Source organism: Ranitomeya variabilis, chromosome 6, assembly GCF_051348905.1.
Source record: "Ranitomeya variabilis isolate aRanVar5 chromosome 6, aRanVar5.hap1, whole genome shotgun sequence".
Classification (NCBI taxonomy): domain Eukaryota; kingdom Metazoa; phylum Chordata; class Amphibia; order Anura; family Dendrobatidae; genus Ranitomeya; species Ranitomeya variabilis.
This window is the reverse complement of record NC_135237.1, coordinates 138963350-138987859: the sequence shown is the minus strand read 5'-3', so window position 1 is coordinate 138987859 and position 24510 is coordinate 138963350.

Here is a 24510-nt window from a genome sequence, read left to right as displayed (position 1 = left end):
TAAAAAACGGGGTGATAGGTTCCCTTTAAGGTTTCTTCACACTTAGGCTACTTTCACACATCAGGTTTTCAGTGTCAGGCTAAATCCGGCAAATGTTGGAAAAACTGGATCCGGCGCAGATTGTGAAAAACTGATGCAACGGATCCGTTTTTTTGACGGATCCGGCTACCATATCTAGATTATTGGATAAAAAAAAATTTGGAGCATGCTCAGTTTAAAAAACCGGATCAGGCCGCCGGATCCGCCTTTTTCTGGATCCGGCTCCTTCCGGCTCCCATAGGCTACCATTCTAGCAAACAGCCGCTTCAGGCTTTTTTTTCGCCGGAGACAAAAAACGTTGCTATGGACGTTTTTTCAAGAAACCGGAGGCGGCAGATTTGCCGGATCTGGCGAAAACCGGACGAAACACAATGTCATCCGGTGCAATCCGGCACTAATACAAGTCTATGGGGAAAAAACCTGATTCGGCGGCAACATTCACCTGATCCGTTTTTTTGAAAATTAGCCGGATTTAGCCTGACACTGAAAACCTGATGTGTGAAAGTAGCCTGTCCAGCTAACTCTTCCTATCTTAACTATCTACAGGAAGGCTAACACTCAAGAACTCTGTGCCCCCATCTAGTGTCTAAACTGCAAACTGCACTGTCCCTATAAAATACACTGTAGAGCAGAAAATATGTTAAAACATTGCACATGGCTTAAGGGTTAGGGGGTACCGCATAGTCCTTGTAACCCCTTATATGACCCATTTCTGTTTAATGCCTACGTCTCCCAAAAGCCTTTTACAAGTACTGTGTTTGTCTTTGATTACAACCTGACATCACCATTAGCCTCCTGCACCCCCTGGCAGCTGTGTTAAGCCGACGTCACACTAGGCGTAAGACAATACGGTCCGTTTTTTACAGCCGTAATACGGCCGTAATACGCAGAAATGTACCCAAAATAGTGATCCGTATGTCATCCGTAGGCAGGGTGTGGCAGCGTATTTTGCGCATGGCATCCTCTGTATGTAATCCGTATTGCATCCGTACTGCGATATTTTCTCGCAGGCTTGCAAAACCGACATCTAATGGATTTATGTGCTCAAATGTTCGCTAAAACATATATACAGTATTTATATATATACATATGTCATTGAGACACACACATATACAGTATATATATATATATATATATATATATATATATATATATATATACTGTATTTATATTTAATTCAGAGCGAGATATGTGAAAAGCCGGTAATTCAATTGCCGGCTTTTCATTTCTCCTTCCCAAACCCGACAGGATATGAGACATGGTTTACATACAGTAAACCATCTCATATCCCTTTTTTTTTGCATATTCCACACTACTAATGTTAGTAGTGTGTATGTGCAAAATTTGGGCGCTGTAGCTTGTAAAATAAAGGGTTAAATGGCGGAAAAAACTGGCGTGGGCTCCCGCGCAATTTTCTCCGCCAGAGTGGTAAAGCCAGTGACTGAGGGCAGATATTAATAGCCTAGAGAGGGTCCATGGTTATTGGCCCCCCTGGCTACAAACATCTGCCCCCAGCCACCCCAGAAAAGGCGCATCTGTAAGATGCACCTATTCTGGCACTTGGCCTCTCTCTTCCCATTCCCGTGTAGCGGTGGGATATGGGGTAATGAAGGGTTAATGTCACCTTGCTATTGTAAGGTGACATTAAGCCAGGTTAATAATGGAGAGGCGTCAATTATGACACCTCTCCATTATTAATCCAATAGTACGAAATGGTTAATAAAAGACACACACATTATTACAAAGTATTTTAATGAAATAAAGACACATGTTGTTGTAATATTTTATTAGACTCTTAATCCACCTGAAGACCATCGTCCTGAAACAAAGTTAAAAAAACAAAGAACAATATTCCATACCTTCCGTCGTTATGTCCCACGATGTAAATCCATCTGAAGGGGTTAAATCATTTTACAGCCAGGAGCTGTGCTAATGCACTCGCTCCTGCCTGTAAAACCCTGGGTACTGAATGGAAAGCAGGGTGATCTGTAGTTACCTTGAGTCATGGTGAGGCTCCCTCTGCTGGATGTCCTCATATGAACTCGAGCGTGGGAACTTTTCCAAGGCTCCAGTTCATGAGGACATCCAGCAGAGGCGCCTCACCGCAACTCAAGGTAACTACAGTACATTCCCCTGTAATCCATTCATTCCTGGGGGTTTTACAGGCAGGAGCACTGCTTTAGCAGAGCTCCTGGCTGTAAAATGATTTAACCCCTTCAGATGGATTTACTTCGTGGGACTTGACCTGAGCGACGGGAAGGTATGAGATATTGTTGTTTTTTTATTTTCCCTTTGTTACAGAACGAGGGTCTTCAGGTGGATTACCAGTATAATAAAATATTACAACAACCTGTGTCTTTATTTCATTAAAATACTTTTAAATAATGTGTGTGTGTTTTATTAACCATTTCGTACTATTGGATTAATAATGGATAGGTGTCATAATTGACGCCTCTCCATTATTAATCTGGCTTAATGTCACCTTACAATAGCAAGGTGACATTAACCCTTCATTACCCCATATCCCACCGCTACACGGGAATGGGAAGAGAGAGGCCAAGTGCCAGAATAGGCGCATCTTCCAGATGTGCCTTTTCTGGGGTGGCTGGGGGCAGATTTTTGTAGCCAGAGGGGGCCTATAACCATGGACCCTCTCAAGGCTATTAATATCTGCCCTCAGTCACTGGCTTTACCACTGGCGGAGAAAATTGCGCTGGAGCCCACTCCAGTTTTTTCTGCCATTTAACCCTTTATTTTACAAGCTACAGCTCCCAAATTTTGCACATACACACTACTAACATTAGTAGTGTGGAATATGCAAAAAAAAAGGGATATGAGATGGTTTACTGTATGTAAACCATGTCTCATATCCTGTCGGGTTTGTGAAGGAGAAATGAAAAGCCAGCAATTGAATTACCGGCTTTTCTCTAACACCGGTGCGTATTTCTCGCAGGTCACACTGCTGGTCCGTGTGTAATCCGTATTTTTCTCACCACCATAGACTTTCATTGGCGTATTTTTTGCGCAATACGCTGACAAACGCAGCATGCTGCGATTTTCTACGGCCGTACAATACCGTATATTACGGATGCGTAATATACGGCTGATAGGAGCAGCCCCATAGAGATTCATTGGGCCGTGTGTAATGCGTATTTTACGGACGTATTTTCTGCGCTCATACGTCTGTAAAACTCGCTAGTGTGAGGCCGGCCTTAGTCTCCAGTAAAATCCTTTGTCAGTCTCCTTCCCTTTTGGCAGTCACAATTCAAAGTACCGTACTAAATGTATCTGAGTCTGGAGCACTGGAAACAAATTGTTCTAGAGAGCCACTCTTACATCTACTCTTTCGAAATGCCACATTTATATTTTCTTTCTAACTAGAAATGGGGATCCAGCTGTGGGGAGATTGGCTGAGTATGTACAGCAGCACTCACTAGGAAAAGGTGGTTCGCTATACACTTTGAACACCAGGTGGCATCATACAATGTAACAGTCGTAACTCTTCATTAGCTAGTTTTTATTTAATGTACGTTAAAAACTATTTGTGACCTGTACAGTAAATATATTTACTCCTCTTGTAAAGAAATTATTTCTGTGTTCAAAAATGTCCCCTAGATGAACTACAATAAGACCATAATTGGGGAGAAAGAAGATTGTGCAATTCTATCAATCAACATTTTCTAGCCTGCACTTATCTTTATAGAAGCCACAGTAATGAAGGCCAAAGAGCTTTGTTATGCATATTGGGTTACGCACAATGTGAACGGATGTATAAATTTGGAATTACTCTTAATTAGAAGAGAATATGAATTTCCCTTACAGTGAAATTACAGCTACTTTGTCCTTTAAAGCAACAAAACTCAAGAATGACCACATGACAAAAAGATCTCTGCATATTACACACCTTATTTTAAGTTCACACTAGGCATTTGTGTGGCTTTTTTTCTGCAGCAAAACTGCTCTCAAGAAAGAAGTTGCCTGAAAAAGCAGGTTTTGCTTGTTTTTTGTTCCTCTTTTCTGCGTTATTTGTGTGTTTTTTGCTGCGGTTTTGTCATGCTACATTTGTCTCTTGTGCATGCTGATAACGTTTAGTGCAAAAAAATGCAACAAAACCTGATATCTTGTTTTTTGCAGCGTATTTTCAGCATTTTTTTACCACCCATTAGCCTACATCCACATGGTTAGTAATCAGCAGCGTTTTGGATGCAGCACATCCAAAGCTGCGGAGGTAAACAGCATCCAACCCGCAGCGTTTACTGACCGTGGGAACATACCCTTACTTTCAATAGTAAGCTGCAAAATGTTGAAAGAAGTGAGATGCTCTATTCTACAAACCCAAGCTAAGCACAAAATACTGAGGTTAATGAGATTACTGACATTGCATAGACTTTGCTGGTACTGTAAAACGCAGCTGAAAATTTGTATTAAAAAATACCTGAAAAAATTCCTAGTGTGAACATGGCCTTAGAAAGATTTAGCTCATTGGAAAACAACATTTAAAAAAAAAAAAGTTTAACAATTTACAATTTCTGCTTTTATCCTAATTGTACATATAAAACTGAAATAATCTATTGCACTTTTCATATTTCCCCCTATCAGCAAACATCAGAACTGAATGCACTCTAGTTATCTAACAAAAAGGATTCAGTGTTTGGAATATTCAGCCCTGATATGATAACAATATATAATAATAATAATAATAATATGATGATGATGATGAATTGTACTTTACCCGATGAACTCCTGGCAGTAGCTGGCCGTGCGGCTTCTTCCTGAGGACAAATTTTTTCCCACCTTTTTGCAGAAAAAATGTAGGGTTGGATTGTCCAGATCTAGAATAATAATAAAAATTTGAATTTTATTTTTCTATTTAATTTATAAAAATTGTGTAACTTTATTAGAGAAAAAAGTAGCAAGTCACAGACAAGTTGTGAGTAAGCATGCTGCATGCCTATACAACAGAGCAGTTCTAGGAATAAATGGCGCTATAATCATTAATAATATAAATAGTTTAGAGTGTGAAATCCTGCAGACAGATTCCCTTCACACCTTGTGTGTCATGATCCGGTCCGGGTTTTAGTCCTGTCTGCCCTTTCCCTGGGCTGATTATGTCAAGGGTTAACTTTGCTCTGCCTCATTCTGGGTTCAGGTATGCTGTTTAGCTCTGTTGCATTCTGCAGGCGGTGTCAGTTACAGCTTCTGCCTACGGCGTGAGTAGCTGACTCTGGTTATATCCTGATCTGTCCTGCTGCAATTCCTGACTGTTTCCGTATCTGTTTATTCCCCTTCTCCCATTCTGACTCAGTGTTTTCCCTTTGTATTTGGACTCTCTGGTACTTGACTCGGCTTTTGTCTCTGACCTGACTCTGTCTTTTGCTCCTGGTACTTCTGCTTCCGTCTGGTATTGACCCTCTGGCGCGTCTCTGACTCTGAGTTCATTTTCCTTTTTGTACTATGTTACTCTCCTGTTTTTTTTTATGCGGTTTGCTTGACTACCCTGTTGCCATCTGGTGGTGGCCTCACTGCAGCGCTGCAGGTCTGCTCTGGCAAGTGTTGCAGTCTTCCCTCCACTCTGCTGCCATCTAGTGAAGTGTGCATCTACCTGCATAGCTGCGGCGTGACATTGTGCACAGATAAACCAACCCAATAGGAGCAATATGTATTTTGAGGCACTTTCCTGACAAAGCCGACCTCTGCCCCAGACATGAGCACACAACACTATCAATGTAATTCTGCTAATAAATTAAAAGACCTTTGTAATTGCATTGGGACATAGCTTGTACTTTATCATTCCTTATATCCATGCCCATCACAAATACTATAAACTAACAGGTCCATATAGAAGATACATTTTACCTTTCGTTGCATATGTTGCCATTTCAGCTTTTTTTCACAAGGTGGTGGGTCATAAATATAATTTTGCTTTGGGGTTATAAGAACTCTAGTTACACCACAGCCATTTGTGGTTTTATTCTTTAGGGAAGAAGCAGGTGTGGCTGCTTTACTGTATATGGTGCTGCAGTCTGAGGATCATAAGGGGTCTTATCAATAAATGGCCCATTCTGGCAATATGCTGTAACCACATGCAGTGTTAGGGCTGTCCCACACGTCCAGATAATTCCGGTACCGGAATAAATCGGTACCGGAGTTATCCATGTCCGTGTGCCTGGGAACTCACGTAGGCCATACGTGCGGCACACGTGTGCCGCCCGTATGGCGAGTGGGTACCACACGGAGCGTGTGGTACCCACGCGTCTGGTCCCCTGCATCTGGTGCTGAAGCTGCGATTCATATGTTCCCTGCAGCAGCGTTTGCTGCAGAGAAAATATGAATAATAGTGTTTAAAATAAAGATCTATGTGTGCGCCGCCCCCCCCGCTGTTCAGAAAATACTTACCCGCCTCCCTCGCTGCTTCCTGGTCTGGCCGCGGCTTCTAGTGTATGCGGTCACGTGGGGCCGATCATTTACAGTCATGAATATGTGGCTCCACCTCCCATAGGGGCGGAGCCGACTATTCATGATTGTAAATGATCGGCCCCACGTGATCGCATACAGTGGAAGCCGCGGCCAGACCAGGAAGGAGCAACAGCCAACGAGGGAGCGGGTGAGTATTTTCAGAACAGCGGGGGGGCGCACAGGGGGTGGGGGGGGCGGCGGACAGATAGATCTTTATTTTAAACACTATTATTCATATTTTCTCTGCAGCAAACGCTGCTACAGGGAACATATGAATCGCGGCTTCAGCACCAGTGGGGGGGACAGCGCTTACTGTAGCGCTGTCTCCGGCACGCCACACGGACCCCAGACGGAGAATGTCCGTGTGAGGTCCGTGTTTTACACGGACCCATTGACTCTATTGGGTCCGTGTAATCCGTACGCTCCCACGAACACTGACATGTCTCCGTGTTTGGCACACAGAGACACGGTCCGCAAAAAATCAATGACATCTGCACAGATGCATTGATTTTTATGGGTCTACGTGTGTCAGTGTCTCCGGTACGTGAGGAAACTGTCACCTCACGTACCGGAGCCACTGACGTGTGAAACCGGCCTAAATCAGTATAGAAGGGGGTCCAGTGGTGCAGTGTAGTGGTCAGTGACTGGGGGCAAGGCTATAATATTGCACCTCCTAACATGTGGACAGTTTTAGAGTTTCTTTCTTATGGAACCATTTTATTACCATAGCTGTAACCCTAGTTTTTGCCCTAGTTAAGAGTTGGTAAAAATGTGTAAAAACTTTAAAAATGAATAACATCTTTTTAGGGTTTTTTTCTCCCCAAAGGACACTTAAAATTGGGGTAAAGTAGAAGCTAGGAGCAAAAAAAGAGCAAGTAGGGTCTTACCTGAGAGTAACAATTACCGAATGTCAATTAAAATTATTATGCTAACCTGATAAGGTTGTGTGACACACAACCACAAATACACATGAAAACAGCTGCTGCGGATCCATGGGTCTTCCTACCAGGTAGGCATTGAAGATCCAAATGGAAGTATACTAAAGGATTTTTTGTTTCAGGTTTTTTTTAATCAAGGCATTTCAAAGTAATTTCACACTTCTTCCTCAGGACACAAACCGTATACTTCCATTTGGATCTTCATTGCCTACCAGCAGCGAGGCTAAACCACATTTGGCTCCTTTTTTGAAAATTGGGGCAGGCTGCTTACCTTCTCACAAAATTAGAGGAAAGACAAAAGTAAGTGGAAAGTCAGAGAGCTGTGGGGCAGCACCGTGTACCTCACTGATCACAATCATCTAGCTCATCAGTGGTATAATTTGAAGCTTATGGGCCCAATGTAAAATCCGCAACAGGGCCCCCAACGATCACTGTTCATAATTTACAATGGGACAAATAGCCCAGGTTCAATTGCAACTCCTGCACCTATTATAGTTATATCCCTGTTGTTCAGTATTTGCTAACTTGCTGCTTATGCTAAGGGTATACTGAATGACAAACTCATCTTGCTGCACTGTGCATAAGATCAGATGGCAACGACCAAGATGACAAATTGGTTTCAGTCACTGTGTTTGAGAAATGCTCCAACAAGGATGTGTGTGGGAATACTTTAAACCTTCATTCTGTTTGCTGTTTGCTGCTTGCTGCCACCAGGAATTTCATGACCCCATAGTGGCAAAATTTTTATGCCCTCTTGACACTGTGCCCAGGTTCCACCCTAGCTCCACCTCCACTCCCCTAACCATCCAAAGTCCCACCGCCACTCTTGGAAAAACTCAACTTCTGCACCATGTCCTCACTAGAGATGAACAAACTTGTTTGGAAAACGTTTGCAATCTTATATTCGTCACTAACACAGCACATTCGGATTCGTGTTCGGTTTCCCAAGCATTTTTCCTGAAAGTCTGCAAAATTCGGTCACAGTTTCGGTAAATAATTGTATTTTCACTTATGCTTTTGTTTTAACTTTGTCTATGATAGTGGTACTGTATGATGACGTGTTATATGAGAGGAAGGGGTGTGTCTAGGTCAGAGGAGCTGCGGTGTGTAATTTTTTTTCCATTTTTTTCTTTAATAACTTAATATATGTGTACATTTCAGCAGCCAATCAGGGTGCAGGAACCATCCACAATGTCATGACACAAGATATTCTATGATTGGCTGCCAAAGTCACAAATCCCTATCCTAATAAAAAGGAGACTTCTTGTTTTACTGTCAACATTTTCTCAGTGTCACAGTGCAGAGAAGCCATTCCTGCTAGTGCTCCTGAAGTAAGTGAACTTGAAAGTTAGCTAGGCAGGATCCTGTCCGGGGTCAAATCAATCTTCCAGCATCTATGTCACGATCCATTTTTGGATTCATGGCAGCTCTGATTCCACTATGTTTTAAATGAAGCTTTTTTCTTTTCATGCCAGGGGGTTAATGTCAGTTTCCCTTGCTGGCTGTGTACTGTAATTGCAGAGTTTCTAGGTCTGCTGATGTGGGTGCTGACCAGTCCCACCATCCTTTAAATGGTCACCTGATGCATCAGCTGACTGTTCAACGCTGGCGCCGAGTGGATGGAACGCCTTCCGGGTCATACTGGAAGTGACGTCACACACCGAGGAAGAGTGGTGTGCTGAACACTTCCGGGAGGAAATTGATTCAGAGGCGCGCACACTGCTCTCACCTGATAATAGTTAAAGAGGCAATGCGCATTGATGCAGCTGCAACAGCCTCTCAGTGGATATGGCGGACTCCACAGTGGAATTGCCTATGCCAGTGGGAGAGAACCCACAAACTACCGAGGTACCCTAAGGGTATGTTTCCACGTTCAGGAAACGCTGCGCAGAGCCGCAGCGTCAAACACGCAGCGTCCAGATGTTACAGCATAGTGGAGGGGATTTTATCAATTCCCGTCTCCACTATGCGTGGTAACACGCACCCGGCGGCCCTGCGATTATGGACATGCAGCGCGTCTTTTTAGATCGCAGCAAGTCCGTTTACCTTGTGGCTGCGCTGCGCCACCGCAAGGTAAATCACAGGGCCCTATGTGTGGGGTGCGATGATGCCGGATGTTTGCAATGAACACATCCGGCATCATCACGTCTCCAGAAGGGGACAGAGCTTTGGGCGGAGCAAGTTTGCCGCTCCATCCAAACCGCCGGCCATCCTGAAAGTGGACACATACCCTTAGTGTCTGATGGGTGAGTGCCTTTGTAAGGCAAAAACACATTGATAATGGTGTCCAAACAGAAAAACAAAGCATGTGCACTATGTAGGAAAGCCCTCCCTAGAACATATGAAAAACAGATTTGTCAATCATGTATCGACAAAACTGTGGCCCAGGAGTCACCATCTTTACTCCAAAGCATAAAAGCCATTATCAGGGATGAGGTAAAAACCACGTTAAAGGAGCAAATGAAACAACATATCGTATGTAGTTCTGAGAACTTCCCCAACCCTTCCTAAACCTGCCCAAATCTCTGACATACTGTAGAGTATGAAGACGAACCGGGGAATTAGCGCCCTCTGAGGACTCAGATTTAGACTCTTCAGATGAGGAATATGGTCATACTTATATTCTATCCGAGGACATCGGAAAATCACTTAAACTTGTCAGATCTACTATGGGGGTTGAAACGCCCAAAGAGCAACGATCAATCCAGGATTCCGTGTTTAGTAACCTGGAGGGGAAAAACGGAGGGTCTTTCCCTTTCATGCTAACTTATTGAATCTGATTAAGAGGGAATGGAAAAAGCCGAACAAAAAGATGTCAGTTCCACAGACCCTGAAACGCAAATACCCATTTGACGAAGAAATCTGCGAAAAATGGGAAAAAGCTCCTAGATTAGATGCTGCTATTGCTAGTACCTCCAGGGGAGTAGCGCTTCCATTTGAGGACATGGGTGTCTTAAGACCTCCTCAACAAAAAAGCTGATGCCTTCCTAAAATAAGCTTGGGAGGCATCAGCATGGTCATTTAAGCCTGGGGTGGCTGCCACTTGTACAGCTCGCTCTACGGTCAAGTGGTTAGAGGAGTTAAGTGAACAGATAAAGGACAAATGTCCAAGAGAGAGACTACTGGAGGCAATACCTTCCTTGCAAAAAGCCGGAGGGTTCCTAGCCGATGCTGCAGTTGACTCTGTCAGATGTATGCGCCCTGTCCAACTCGGGTCGAAGAGCACTATGATTAAAAAATTGGGCCGCAGACTTTTGGAGCGCCCCGTCAGGGCAGCGGGGTACTCGGTACCGGGTCCTTCGGTTCACAGGGGGATGGCACGGTGACTGACCCAGTCCGTGGCCCTGGGACATCCGTGTAAAAGGGAAAGGTCTTTAAAGGAGAAATGTTCGTGATGCCTCCTGTGGTATTCGGTCAGGGTGACCGACGCTGCTTTAAGCGGTCCGCTGGGGTGATGTTATGGCAGCTAGATGGGATACCTTCCCACAGGTGAAGTGTATCCCCAGGGCTTCCTGGTGTGTAGATGGTGGATGGTGAGAGGAGCAGTGAAGAACGAGGACACAAGGTTGCAGTCTCTTTACCTTTATTGAGGACTACAGCATCCACAGTCCAGGGCACCAGATCACAGGGCAGGCAGAGTCCGGCCAGTTTGGAGGCAAGTCCAGAGTCCCCTTGTCCAGGTGGAAATCAGTAGCCTTTCTCTAGCGCTGCAGTGTTGTAGTTCCTTACTTCCTAAGGCTTCACATAAGGTCCTCACAGATGTAATGTCTCTCTCTTTGTCCCCCATATAGGATAGGACAAACCCATATGACTGGTGGCTTGAGGCGGTTTATAGGGACTCTATCATGCCCCAGCCTCTAAGGGGTGCCACCGTGCCTCCTGGGTGTAGGGTGGACTGGTAACGTGAAATTAGCTGTCCTGCCGGTTTCTGTAGCAAGGCATAAAGGTCGTTAGTCTCTCGGTGTTCTAGTTACTGGGCTTCTGCGCCTCAGAAGGAGGCAGCCTGTGTAGGGCTGGTCCCCTTCTGGTATCCACTCCTTTGCTATGACTTCCTTCACCCTCTCTGCAATACAGTTCTGTCTTTGATGTCTCATTCTAGGAGCTGCAGCTCTTAGGGCATGCACAGCTCCGTGTCCTTCTCCTTCATTCCCTGCAGGATCCTACCCCTGCCAGGGACCAACTAACTAAGCGGAGCTCAGCCAGCAACTGACTAACTTTCCCTACAGGCAACCAGTTTTACCAATGTGGGGAGTGACCTAATAAATAGGAGCAGAGCTCCCTCTGGTGGCCTGGAGTGTGAAATGTGTTGCATGTTTGTGATACCTGGATGCAGTTGTCCTTCTTTGCCTCCAAACGTAACATCACTTTCCCTTAGAAGAAAATGACATTACTGCAACGACCAGGACCCTGGGGCGCTGCACTTTCAATCGAAGGTAAATCTCTGTGCGGTCCCTTCTGAAACACAGTATCTCTTTGGGAAAGCGTTAGATGAAATTTTGGAGAAAGCGGCAGATATGAAAAAATGATTTCCACCACCCCCCTTCTCTAGACGTCATTGGAGTGACTCACAATTGTCCTTTCGAGGGTCAGGGAGAGGAGGACGAGGCCACTCAGACGACAAGTCAATGGGAGGCAAACCCTGGAGAGAAAGGAAAGATAGAGGATTCCTCTTCAGTAAGCCTCCCCAAAAACCAGATTCCAAACACCAATGATGCTAAAGTTTGGGTGGGGGGAAAACTTTGTTTGTTTGTACATTGGTGGGAAGCGTTACCAACCTCACAGTAGATAACCAACCTGTTATCCGAGGGCTTACGGCTAAATTTCATCACCCCTCCTCAGCGGATGATAATGACTCATGTGGCCAAGAAAAATCAGGCCACATTGGAGAGGGAAGTTCATCTCCTTATGAAAGAGGAAGTGCTCATAAAGGTACCGGACCTAGAGATAGGAAAAGGTTTCTACAGCACCTTGTTCCTCACGTCAAAACCGGATGGTTCGAGGAGGACATTCTTCAACTTACTGTAAAAGCAGTGACTCGTTATATCCAAGTAGAGAAATTCAAAATGGAAACTCTAAAATCAGCAGTAAGGTTACTTTATCCAGGCCGCTACATGGCAGCAGTAGATCTAACAGATGCTTACTAGGGTTGAGCGACTTTCATTTTTTTAAGATCGAGTCGGGTTTTGCGAAACCCGACTTTGTCCAAAGTCGAGTCGAGTGCAGTCGGCCGATTATCGCTAAAAGTCGGGGATCGACCGAAACACGAAACCCAATGCAAGTCAATGGGGAAGCATAGTCGTCAGTGAGTGGAGGCCAGGAAAACACCTACAGTGCCCATTTTAATGCCAAAAATATCCATTCTTGTTTCTGAAGTTTGTCAATCTTAATTAACTTTATAATAATAGTTGGGCATTGGAAATTGGGGGTCATTTGGCAAAAGTTGTGGGGGGGTAGGGCTGGTTCAAGGTTTTAGTGGGCCCAGGAAACGTGGACTACGTCACGGCGGTGGAGCAGTGAGAGGTAAGTATGTAAAGTTTGCAAGTGCTGTGATCCTAAGCAAGCAGGGGGGGCCCACTTGTTGGCATTGGCACTGGCACAGGGCCCCTCAAAGTACAGCGGTGTGTTTGCACGGCGGGGGCGCCTCCCACCGGCAGCGACACTTTTGCGTACTCTGAGGGGCCCTGTGCCTGTGATGTCGCCAACGAGTATGCCCCCTACCTGTTAAAGAAACCTGCACTTTCGTCTGCACCTTCCTCTTTGTCCCTGTGTAAGGTGGTATAGTATGCGGGAAGGGGAACCTGACTTTCAGCAGGGTCAGATTGTGGCTGTGTAGCGTGCAAGGGGAATGTAGTGGTCTAGGTCAATGTACCAGCAGACTTATCTAGCAGTGGCTGGGCAATGGGCAGGATGAGGAGTACTAAACACAGATATAGGGCCAAAGAATAAAGTAGGCTAAATGCAGTTCAAAATTGGTAACGGGACTAAACAGGCGGCATTGCTTTGTTCAGTGGAGTAGCAAACCCAGGAGCAGCAGACACTGTTTTAAGGGCCCAACCACACTAGTAGGCCAAATGCAGTTTAATATCTGCTACTATAGGCCAAAAGCCTAAAGACTGAAGCTCAGCTTTATACAGTGGAGGACAACACCATGGAGCGGCAGACACCGTTAGTAGGCCGTAGCCACTAATTTTTTGTTAAAAAAGCACTTGAGAGCCAGAAGGTTGAAGCTCAGCTTTATACAGTTGAGGACAACACCAGGGAGCGGCAGACACCGTTAGTAGGCCGTAACCAAAGTTGAAGGCCAAATGCAGTTTAATATCTGATACTATATGCCGAAAGCCTAAAGACTGAAGCTCAGCTTTATACAGTGGAGGACAACACCAGGGAGCGGCAAACAGAGGTATTAGGCCCCAACCACCAATTTTTTTTTAAAAAAGGACTTAAGGAGAGCCAGAAGGTTGAAGCTCAGATTTATTCAGTTGAGGATAACACCAGGGAGCGGCAAACAGGGGTATTAGGCCCCAACCACCAATTTTTTTTAAAAAAGCACTTAATGAGAGCCAGAAGGTTGAAGCTCAGATTTAGACAGTGGAGGAAAATTTGAATTAGGGACTGCAGACAGACTTAGTAGGCTGTCCCCTGTGGACCATGCATCCACCACATTAACCCATTGCGCCGTAATGGACACGTAACCTTCTGTGGCCATGCCTACAGGTCCATGCGTCTGTTGTCAGGTGCACCTTTTGTACTCACAGATTGCCAGAGTGCATGGACAATGGAGGTGGTGCTGGTGGAGGGCTGGGATGGCTTTTCTTGAAAAAGAAGTGTCGACTGGGTAGCTCGTAGCATGGGACAGCGTAGTCCATCATGGCTTTTTTAATATTACATAAAATAAAGAAATGGGCTCTTTGCACTTTAAAATAGGTTCCAGGGGTACACAGGCAGCATTGTGGACAGCGGAGGAGGAGGATTGAAAGGAGGGACCGCAGACAGGCGTACAAGGCCTAAAATAACTAAAAATAGGCTCAAGGCAGTTTTAAATCGGTTACATGGATACACAGGCAGCATATTGGTCAGCGGAGGAGGATTGCAAGGAGTGTCTGACACAGTTAGTACTCACAAAAAATAAATAGATGTTAATGTCTCGCCAAAAAACAACTTAGGTACAGGGGTGGGCTCATCTGCTGAGTTTCTGACATAGTAATTTGGCAGAAAGTATTTACTGGTGTCAATATAGGACACTGACCCAGACTACTTTAACTAGCATCATAGATGTCAACAAATTGGTATTATCAGTGCCAGGCATTGAATGATGTCAGCGCATAGACTAAACATTGGTGGAGCTGTGAGAGATAATTTTGCACGTGGTAGAGCACAGTTTGAGCTGGGGGGGGGTGAACTCTCTTGTGGCTAGCGGTACCGTCCCAGGGCCCCTCATGTTACAACGGTGTGTCTGACGTTGGGTGCGCGCCACCACCGCCAGAGACACTTTATTGTACTATGAGGGAACCAGTGGCAGTGCCGTCGACCAAAAGCGGGCACACCCACCTCTTCAGACAAACGGCACTCTAACGGGTGCTTGCGCCAAGTGGCGAGACCACGGCCCCGTGGGGGGAGTTTTCCCATTGAGGGAGGTGTAAACATGTCGTACGCTGGACAAACAGCTGCTGCAAATTAAGAGATTGGAACACTCAGTAAGACCAGTCCACAAGCAAGACCTTTTTATAGGAAAGCTAGGTGTCAGCCGGGAAAGGTGGGGCAAAATAATTTGAAATCCAGGAGTGGTTCATTTTAATGAAGGTTAGGTCATCCACATTTTGGGTAGCCAGACGAGTCCTTTTTTCAGTTAATATTGAACCAGCAGCACTGAATACTCTTTCTGATAGCACACTAGCTGCTGGGCAAGCAAGCTCCTGCAATGCATATTCTGCCAATTCAGGCCAGGTGTCTAATTTTGATGCCCAGTAATCAAATGGGAATGACGGTTGAGGGAGAACATCGATAAGGGATGAAAAATAGTTAGTAACCATACTGGACAAATATTGTCTCCTGTCACTTTGAATAGATGCTGCAGTACCTGTCCTGTCTGCGGTCATTGCGAAATCACTCCACAACCTGGTCAGAAAACCCCTCTGTCCAACGCCACTTCTGATTTGTGCACCTCTAACACCTCTGCCATGTAGCCCCCTGCAGCTCGTGTGAGAACCATCACCGGCGCTGTGTGCTGGGAATGCCTGAATCAAACGGTCTACAAGAGTAGCTTGTTTGGTTGCTAATATTTGTTCAAGGTTCTCATGTGGCATAATATTTTGCAATTTGCCTTTATAGCGAGGGTCAAGGATGCAGGCCAACCAGTAATCGTCATCGCTCATCATTTTAATAATGCGTGGGTCCCTTTTGAGGATACGTAAGGCATAATCCGCCATGTGGGCCAAAGTTCCAGTTGTCAAATCTGCAGTTGTGCTGGTTTGAGGGGCAGTTACAGGCAAATTTACGTCACTTGTCTCCCTTAAAAAAACAGAACCCGGCCTTGCAACGCCACTAATTTCTGTTGGCCCAGGAGAAGCTTCCTCATTAAAAAAGTACTCATCCCCATCATCCTCCTCGTCCTCCGCCTCCTCCTCTTCGCCCGCTACCGCGTCCTCTACACGGCCCTGACCAGACAATGGCTGACTGTCATCAAGGCTTTCCTCTTCCTCGGCTGCAGACGCCTGCTCCTTTATGTGCGTCAAACTTTGCATCAGCAGACGCATTAGGGGGATGCTCATGCTTATTATGGCGTTGTCTGCACTAACCAGCCGTGTGCATTCCTCAAAACACTGAAGGACTTGACACAGGTCTTGTAGCTTCGACCACTGCACACCTGACAACTCCATGTCTGCCATCCAACTGCCTGCCCGTGTATGTGTATCCTCCCACAAAAACATAACAGCACGCCTCTGTTCGCACAGTCTCTGAAGCATGTGCAGTGTGGAGTTCCACCTTGTGGCAACGTCGATGATTAGGCGATGCTGGGGAAGGTTCAAAGACCGCTGATAGTTCTGCATACAACTGGAGTGTACGGGCGAACGGCGGATATGCGAGCAAAGTCTGCGCACTTTGAGGAGCAGGTCGGGTAACCCCGGATAACTTTTCAGGAAGCACTGCACCACCAGGTTTAAGGTGTGAGCCAGGCAAGGAATGTGTTTCAGTTGGGAAAGGGCTATGGCAGCCATGAAATTCCTTCCGTTATCACTCACTACCTTGCCTGCCTCAAGATGTACAGTGCCCAGCCATGACTGAGTTTCTTTCTGCAAGAACTCGGACAGAACTTCCGCGGTGTGTCTGTTGTCGCCCAAACACTTCATTGCCAATACAGCCTGCTGACGCTTGCCACTGGCTGTCCCATAATGGCATACCTGGTGTGTAACAGTGGCAGCTGCGGATGGAGTGGATGTGCGATTGCGGTCTGTGGACGAGCTCTCGCTTCTGCAGGAGGACGAGGAAGAGGAGGAGGGGGGGCGAACGCCTACAGCCAACTCTTTCCTTGACCGTGGGCTAGGCAGAACTGTCCCAATATTGCTGTCCCCTGTGGACCCTGCATCCACCACATTCACCCAGTGTGCCGTGATGGACATGTAACGTCCCTGGCCATGCCTACTGGTCCATGCATCTGTTGTCAGGTGCACCTTTGTAGTCACAGACTGCCTGAGTGCATGGACAATGCGGTCTTTAGCATGCTGTTGAAGGGCTGGGATGGCTTTTCTAGGAAAGAAGTGTCGACTGGGTAGCTCGTAGCGTGGTACAGCGTAGTCTATCAGCGCTTTGAAAGCTTCGCTTTCAACTAACCGGTAGGGCATCAGATTAGTCTAGCAATGTGGGCGTTCAAACCCTGTGTACGCGGATGCGAGGATGAGTACTTCCTTTTCCTAACGAGAGTCTCATGAAGGGTGAGCTGGACTGGAGAGCTGCATACGGTGGAACTAGCGGGGGTGCCGGTGGACATGGGTGACTGAGAGAGGGTTGGAGATGGTATTCTTGCCGGTGCCCTACATGCAGTGTTTCCTACTACTAACCTGGTGATTTCCTGACTGCTTTGGCCTGGCGACGAAAGCTGCACAGATACTGCAGGTGGTGCGGGAAATGGTGGGCTTACAGGGAGGAAAGGGATGTAGCGTTGCTGACTAGCTTCATTGGCCGAGGGTGCTGCAACCTTTAGGGACGTTTGGTAGTTAGTCCAGGCTTGCAAATGCATGGTGGATAAATGTCTATGCATGCAACTTGTATTTAGACTTTTAAGATTCTGACCTCTGCTTAAGGTAGTTGAACATTTTTGACAGATGACTTTGCGCTGATCATTTGGATGTTGTTTAAAAAAATGCCAGACTGCACTCTTTCTACTATCGGATACCTTTTCAGGCATTGCAGACTGAGCTTCTTTAACCGGATGGCCACGCTGTCCTCCAACTGGTTTTGGTTTTGCCAAGCGTTTTTGGCCAGATACGGGCCCGGCAGATGGAACCTGTTGTGATGTTGATGCCTGCTGTGGCTCCTCCTCCTCCGCTTCAGAACTACTGCACCCTGTTCCCCCAATGGCTGCCAATCGGGGTCAACAACTGGGTCATCTATGACCTCCTCTTCTATGTCGTGTGCAACTTCGTCTGTGTCACCGTGTAAGCCGGTGGTATAGCGTTCGTGACGGGGCACCATAGTCTCCGCTGGGTTTGATTCTGCCTCAGTACACTGCGAGGGCAATGTTCTGGTCTGAGTCAAAGGAACAGCATAGTAATCTGGCTGTGGCTGTGCATCTGTGCACTCCATGTCCGATTCAACTTCTAATGGGCATGGCCTGTTAACTGTTTCACTGTGTAACCCAGGAACGGTATGTGTAAAGAGCTCCATGGAGTAACCTGTTGTGTCGACTGACGCATCCTTCACTGTTGTTTTTAGTGAAGGACACAAGGAAGCGACTTGTTCCTGACCAGGAGCATCCACTGACGATGCACTGCTCTGACATTTGGCACTTTCCGAGGAGGAGGCGAAAGAGTTAGAGGCAGAGTCAGCAATGAAAGCCAATACTTGTTCCTCCTGCTCCGGCTTCAAAAGTGGTTTTCCTACTCCCAGAAAAGAGAGCGTTCGAGGCCTTGTGTAGCCAGACAACGAACCTGGCTCAACAACTCGAGACTTAGGTGCTGTACTGCTTTTACCACAACCACCTGATGCTCCACCACCACTACCATCATTACCAGCTGACAATGACCGCCCACGGCCACGACCTCTTCCACTAGACTTCCTCATTGTTTGCAAAACGTAACCAAAGTAACGCTATTTGTTACTGTAAAACAACTTATAAGGTGAACTCAAACTTCTGTAGGATTTATATATACCTTTATAGGTGCCTGACACTGAAAGGAATATCAGGCCCAATGTTACACACTAGGTTTTCTGTGCCCCAATAATTTGAGACAGATGGCACACACAGGACCGGCACTCAAGCAGAAATGCCAATCTTTATCTCCCACTATTAATTATTTTTTTTACAGGGAGAATTTACCAAAAAAAAAAAAAATGGCCCAGTATTACACACTGGTTTTCGGTGGCACACAAGGAGAGACAGATGCCACACACAGGACTGGCACAGAGGCAGACTTGCCAATCTTTATCTCCCACTATTAATTATTTTTTTTACAGGGAGAATTTACCCCCCCCCCCAAAAAAAAAAATGGCCCAATATTACACACTGGTTTTCGGTGGCACACAAGGAGAGACAGATGCCACACACAGGACTGGCACAGAGGCAGACTTGCCAATCTTTATCTCCCACTATTAATTTTTTTTTTTTTACAGGGAGAATTTACCAAAAAAAAAAAATGGCCCAATATTACACACTGGTTTTTGGTGGCACACAATGAGAGACAGATGCCACACACAGGACTGGCACAGAGGCAGACTTGCCAATCTTTATCTCCCACTATTATTTTTTTTTTTTACAGGGAGAATTTACCAAAAAAAAAAAAAATGGCCCAGTATTACACACTGGTTTTCGGTGGCACACAAGGAGAGACAGATGCCACACACAGCACTGGCACAGAGGCAGACTTGCCAATCTTTATCTCCCTGCAGTATTCTCAGAAAAGTATGGCAGGCAGCTATAAAAAGGACTGCTGCACACAAAAGTGTGGACAAACAAACAAGATAGCTGTGCAGAAAGGAAGGAACAACAGGATTTGTGCTTTGAAAAAAGCAGTTGGTTTGCACAGCGGCGTACACACACAGCAACGCAGCTATCAGGGAGCCTTCTAGGGCAGCCCAATGAGCTACAGCGCTGAGGAAAAAAATGTAGCTTCCACTGTCCTGCAAACAAAAGGTGGTGTTGGACAGTGGAAATCGCTACAGCACAAGCGGTTTGGGGGTGAATGTACCCTGCCTAACACTGTCTATCCCTGCTTCTGACGAAGCGGCACCTCTCCTTACGCACAGATCAGCAGCAGTAAGATGGCGGTCGGCGGGAACGCCCCTTTATAGCCCCTGTGACGCGGCAGAAAGCAAGCCAATCACTGCAATGCCCTTCTCTAAGATGGTGGGGACTGAGATCTATGTCATCACGCTGCCCACACTCTGCGTCCACCTTCATTGGCTGAGAAATGGCGCTTTTAGCGTCATTGAAACGCGACTTTAACGCGAAAGTCGCGTACCGCATGGCCGACCCCACACAGGGATCGGGTCGGGTTTCATGAGACGCCGACTTTGCCAAAAGTCGGCGACTTATGAAAATGAACGATCCGTTTCGCTCAACCCTAATGCTTACTAACATGTACCAATTTATGGAGAACATCAGCAGTACCTAAGGTTGGTAGTAGAGATGGCACAAGTTGTTTTTTACAATACCGATGTCTTCCTTTCGGAGTATTAGTTGCACCTTGAATATTCTTCACGAAGATAGTCTCCGAAATAGCATCCTTCGTGAGGAGAGAAAACATACTACTGGTACCCTATTTAGATGACTTTCTCATTGTAGCAGACAGCAAGGGAGACTGCATAATAGCAGTCACAAGAGTACGAGAGGTGCTGACCAGGCTGGGCTGGATAATAAATTTAAAAAAATCAAGGATAGTTCCACTTCAGATACAGGAATTGCTTGGGATTCAGTTAAATTCGGTCAGACGAGACTGTGTCCTTCCAGACAGGAAAATCTGGGCCATACAACAAAAGATAAAACAGACACAAGCTGGCCGGTTCATCTCAGTAAGAGAAGCAATGTCCCTTCTTGGTATGCTAATGGAAACAATCCCAGTGGTCCAATGGGCGCAAATACAGTACAGACCAAACACCTTTGGACACACCTTTTCATTTAAAGATTTTTCTGTATTTTCATGACTATGAAAATTGTACATTCACACTGAAGGCATCAAAACTATGAATTAACACATGTGGAATTATATACATGCCAAGAGTGCGCAAAGCAGTCATCAAAGCAAAAGGTGGCTACTTTGAAGAACCTAGAATATAAGACATAATTTCAGTTGTTTCACACTTTTTTTGTTAAAGGGAAGGTGCCGTGGTTTTAGTTTTTGTATTAATAATTATTGATTATATAATCAATTATTTTTAATACAAAAGTAAATGTACTACTTTCATACTTTTTTATTTATTCACTTTTACTTTTACCACTGGAGGTTGCCATTTTCATTAGTGTGGGTGTAAGTGTCTGGGCACGACACTTACACACCTCACTTACGGCAGCCATGGGCATAGGAGCCAACGGTCGGACTCCGACCGCATCTCTTTCATCGAGGCCGCTCCTCCTGCTTCTTAGCTGTGACCTGGACACCCCCACTGGGCTGCTAGGTCACAGCTGGGGGAGGAGATCGCGGCCATTTTGTTGCTTTATTTTCCTCTGTCATCGCACACAACTCAGTGCGTGTGATGGCAGGAGCGTCTGGGGAGAAGCTGCTGCTGGGAAGTGAGGGTCCGAGGTGAGTATCTGCAACGGGGAGCTGTGATTACCGCCTGTACTTAGTATTACAGTACAGGCTGCAATCACTGCTCACTGCCGACCTGTTCAGAGCACAGCAGGGAGATCGTCACACTGCTCCGACCTGAAGATGATTCAGCACTTCCTGGGAGAGGAGGGAAGGTAAGTACAGGGTTTTTTTTTCTTATGCATCTACCACTGCTACCTGCCCCTATATACCACCTACCACTGCTACCTGCCCCTATATACCACTGCTGCCTGCCCCTATATACCACCTACCACTGCTACCTGTCCCTAGTTTGAAGCGCCCCCAGATGCAGGGCAGCGGGGTACTCGGTACCAGGTCTCTCTGTCTCGGTTCTGGGGATGTCAAGGTGGCCCGACCCGGTCCGTGGCCCTGCTAAGGGGCGTCCAATTAAAGGTGTAGGTGAAAGTTTGTCAAGTGTTCGTGACTCCACCTGTGGTATTCGGTCAGGGTGACCGACGCTGCTAGGGGTCCGCTGGGGTGATGGAATGGCAGCTAGATGGTATACCTTCCCACAGGTGAAGTATGTCCCCAGGGCTTCCCTTGAGGTGTAGATGGTGATGGTGTAGGTCGCAGTAAATAACGAGGACACCGGGTTGCAGTCTCTTTACCTTTTACTGTAGACTTCGGCATCTACAATCCAGAGCACTGCTAACAGGGCTGGCTAAGACCAGCCGGTCCGAAGGCACATCCAAAGTTCCCTTTGCAGGTGGAAATCAGTAGCCTTCCTACTTAGCGCCAGTGTGTTTTAGTACCTCCTTGCTGAGGACCACGGGATAGTCCTCACAACTCTTGTATCTGTTTCTGATGTTCTCTTTCTCTCCGTCCCCCAGTGTGGATAGGACGCACCCGTATGATGGGGTAGGCCTGGAGCTTTTTTATAGGGACCCTAGAGACGCCCTTCTCCCACAATTGCCTCCGTTGTCTGCTTAGGTGAATAGGTGAGACAGCCAACCTAAAGATAACTGCCCTGCCGCGATCGGAGTAGTGCGTAGAGCCAGTACTCCCTCGGTCTTCCGGCTACGCGCCTCAGAAGGATGTTGCCACGATCTTAGGGGCACGACTCCTCCCGGTATTATCTCCTTAGTGCTGTGATCTCGTTTTCTCACTTCTCCACAATATACTTCGCTTCTTGTCCTTTCTTAGGATGCCGCCGCAAGGTAGTGCAGGCACGGCTCCGTAACGATCTGTCTCTTGCTAGGCCACTGTCAGGATCCCACCCCTGACAGGGACCCCCCTGAATCTTTCCCCGCAACACCCTCTCTCACTGGATGTTGCCTGGGCAAAAGCCAGTCAGCTTCTCTCTAACTTCCTATCCAACCCCCAGTTTTACCAGAGTGTGAGGAGTGGCCTAATACATAAAACCTTTTGCTCCCCCTGGTGGCCGGAGTGTGAAGTGTAGTGTGTGACTGTGACATCTGGTCAGGTGAACTCTTTTTGTACAATCAGACGTAACATTGCTCCCCTTAGTGGCGGAGTGGCATTACTGCAACGACCAGGACTCTGGGGCGCTGCACTATACCACCTACCACTGCTACCTGCCTCTATATACCACTGCTATCTGCCTCTATATACCACCTACCACTGCTACCTGCCTCTATATACCACTTCTAACTGCCTCTATATACCACCTACTACTGCTACCTGCCTCTATACCACTGCTACCTGCCTCTATATACCACCTACTACTGCTACCTGCCTCTGTATACCACTGCTACCTGCCTCTGTATACCACTGCTACCTGCTTCTGTATACCACCTACCACTGCTAGCTGCCTCTATATACCACTGCTATCTGCCTCTATATACAGGGCCGGACGGGGACTAAAATTCAGGCCTGGAATTTGAAGTTACACAGGCCCACTTGTCACATGGTGACTTTATAATATCTTTGTACACTTGTAAGCAGGGCCGGTTTTAGGCAAAGTGGGGCCCTAGGCAAAGTTTAAAATGGGGCCCCAAATGCTAACATATTGCACATCACACACAAGCATTTCGGTTGTATTTACAAGCGCTGAGTTCAGGCCGCTAAATGAGTTTGATCAACAATACTGAAGTTGTTCAACGCTTGTTTCCCGGCCTCTTTCCACCAGCTGAGGAATAATGATGGGACAGAACGATCACTAACAGATCACCATACAGTATCATGTTATCAGCAGCACATCTACAGTTTACACCGGCGATGTGCTGCTGAGAACAATGATTTTTGTTCCAGCAAAAGCAATCTGAATATGCAGCATTTTACTTGTTTAGTAAAATACACCCCATAGTCCTCCATATATTATAATGTGCACCACAGTCCTCCATATAGTATAATACACTCCCTATAGTCCTCCATATATTAAAATACACTGCTCAGTCCTCCATATAGCATAATACACTCCTCACAGTGCTCCATATAGTATAATGCACCGCCATAGTCATCCATGTAGTACAATTCACTTCCCATAGTATAATGCACCCCATAGTTCTTCATATAGTATAAAGTATTCCCCATAGTCCTCGATAGAGTATAATGCAGCCCACATATAGTATAATGCAGCCACCACCCTACAGAATATAATGCAGCCACCCCAGAGTATAATGCAGCCACCCAATAGAATATAATGCAGCCCCCCATAGAATATAATGTAGCCACGAATAGAATATAATACAGCCCATCTCCCCACAGAATATAATGCAGCCCCATCAGAGTATGATGCAATCATCCCTCATAAAATCTAATTCAGCCCCCCATAGAATATAATACAGCCCACCTCCCCATAATATATAATGTAGCCCTCATAGAATATAATGCAGCCCCCCATAGTATATAACACAGCCTCCCCCATAGAATATAATATACCCCCCATAGTATATAACACAACCTCCCCCATAGAATATAATATACCCCCACAATAGTATATAACACAGCCACATAGTATTTAACACGGCCTCCCCCATAGAATATAATATACCCCCCATAGTATATAGCAGAGCCCACATAGTATATAGCACAACCTGCATAGCAGATAACACAGCCCACGTAGTAGTATACAGCACAGCCCACACAGTAGTATACAGCACAGCCCACGGAGCAGTATACAGCACAGCCCACAT